We start from the raw sequence: 2,459 nt of genomic DNA, 5'->3' as shown, positions 1-2,459 counted from the left end.
AACTCATGATCTGGAATGTGTGTGTGTGTGTGTGTGTGTGTGTGTGTGTGTGTGTGTGTGTGTGTGTGTGTGTGTGTGGTTTTTGTTTTAATACAGAGAGATTTGGATTAAAAAAAAAACCACTATCTTTCCTCAAAAATCTCCTTCTTTATCAACCAAATCCTGTGTATAACTCTATTCTAAATGTGGTCATCTTAGGTGTGTGTGTGTATCTCCGTCAGAGTGCCTTAACTCATCCATGATCTAAGTCCGGACGGCAGATGCATCCACATAGTCTGAGAAGGTTTCAACATTTTTAAGAATTTGCAGGTTTTTCAGACAAACCGACTAGGAACCAGCAGCAGCTGGGTTTCTCCCCAGCCTTTTATCTTTCCATTTGCAAATGAAAGTACCAATAAATACTTGTTGAATTTTATCATTCTGTTAACCTTCCAATTCCGACCTGTCAGTAATTACTGGCTTGCGTTAAATGATGGAAATTAGAGATTGAGGTCCAGGAAGGATATGGGATTTGCTTGGAGGCATAGAGTACCCACTTCTCTTGTTTTCTCGTCCCCTCTTTTTCTGCTACTTTCTGTTCCTTGATAAAAGATTAGAGCGGTGAAGGGCGCAGGTCTGGTGGGAGAGGACAAGGGCAGGTTAAGATTTTAAACGTAACAACAGGGACCACCCTTGCCTGTTCTAACAGTCCCCTTGCTATTTTGGTTAAAAGGCAGGGCAGGCAACTCTGAGGGCCCATTTTGGGGTTGCTGCTGAGGGCCTGAAGATGGTTCTGTGGAGTGACATTTCTCTCTCCCTCTGTTTCTGATGAATAGAAACTGTCTTGGGAGAGCCGGCTGCCTTAGAAGGACTCACTCGGAGATCTCTGCCTTGAATAAGACGGTGGCGTACTTACTGTCTACAGGTCCCCAGCTGGGCTCTGAGGATGTCCCCCTAAACCAAAACAAACGGGTCCTCTTGGCTGGAGCACACAGGTCTGAGAGGGAGACAGCCTGCTTTCACGAGGCCTCTGGCGGAAAGCGGCATTAAACAAACACTCCCAGGAATATATAATTACAAATGGAGGTAAAGGATGTTTGGAGAGAATACAGCAGGAAGGCTTGGTTTAGATTAAGGGGTTAGGGAAAAGCAGAAGTAGGGTGTTAAGGGTTTTTGCAAAAGTGAAGTGTTTTACATGTGTGAGGGAAGTCATCATAATAATAAAGGTGCTCAGAAGGCAGCTCATCCTCATTCATGGGCCACTTCCTAGGACGCTGGGTGGGCATCTGCCTCTCTTTCCAGAATTATGTAGGCATCCAGAATTAAGGGCTGGACGAGTCTTCACAAATGCTAATACACGAGCATTTTACAGGCGGCTCCTGACACTGCATCCTCGTCTGTAACTAGCTGAGGTGAATGGCGGGGAGGAGTGGAATTTTCAGTTTGGAAAAAGGGAGATAGAAGAAACTTGCCCAGGCCAACCCGCGACAGATTCTCCTACCCCAAACCACTCCAGGAATGTTTTTTCAAAGCAAAATCTCAGCTCGCTGTGTATTTGGTTGTGAAGGGGCCTGCCCAGGAGACCTGGGTTGCTCCTGGGGTTTGGGGATAGGGACAGTAATCTGACTTCTTCACACCCACCCAAACACACCTGTGAGAAAGTGTGACCCGAGTGAAGTGAAGGTTTGATGGTGAAGGTAAATGATGCCGGGATAAAGGTGTTAGTTGATCGGGAAGAATCTACCATGACCTGGCAATAACAAGAGCTGACACTCAGGTTTATACGCTGGGCACTGCTCTAAGCGCTTTCATAACTCTTATTTCTCAAAACAACCCTGTGGGTAAGCACCACTACTAATTCCATTTCTCAGCTGGGGAAACCGAGGCACAAAGAGGCTGAGCGTGACAGCAGCGTCCCTTTTTGCTTCCGACAATTTGGAATCAAGGGTCTGCAGACGACGTTTGGTCCTCAGGCGGTGGGGACCGCAGCACCCACGCCAACCCGATTCTCCTCCCCTTAATTCGAGGCGACGCCGGCTTTGGAAAGGCTAACTCCGGAGCCCGTGGGGACGGCTGCGGGCGTCGGACGCCCATTTCCTTCGCGGCCGAGCCGCCACCCGCTCCGCGGTGGCGAGGACGGCTTGACAGTGCCCCGGGGGCCGCAGGAGCGCTGCGGGGTGGCCCCACTTCAGTTTCCAGCACAAGGCCCAGCAGCTCCGCGCTCTGCTCGGTCTCCGCGAGGTGTCGCTTTCGGCCGAAGAAACCGCCGCGGCGCCACCCTCGTAGCCCGCAGTTATTTATTTATTTTCAAACAAGGGGGGCGCCCCTCTCCTTTCAATTTGAAACTAGAAACATCCTGCGGTCTCGTTCCTAAATGGGCGCGTCCTCTTCCTCCCATTTTGCACCCTCGGTGTAGCTTCCTTTGATCACACGAGGGCAGCCCCTCCCTCAGCAAAGCTTTGCAGGATGCCGGCCTCGCA

This window comes from Pteropus vampyrus, unplaced genomic scaffold (genome assembly GCF_000151845.1).
Source record: "Pteropus vampyrus isolate Shadow unplaced genomic scaffold, Pvam_2.0 Scaffold28, whole genome shotgun sequence".
NCBI classification, from domain to species: Eukaryota; Metazoa; Chordata; class Mammalia; order Chiroptera; family Pteropodidae; genus Pteropus; species Pteropus vampyrus.
This window is presented reverse-complemented; position numbering follows the sequence as displayed.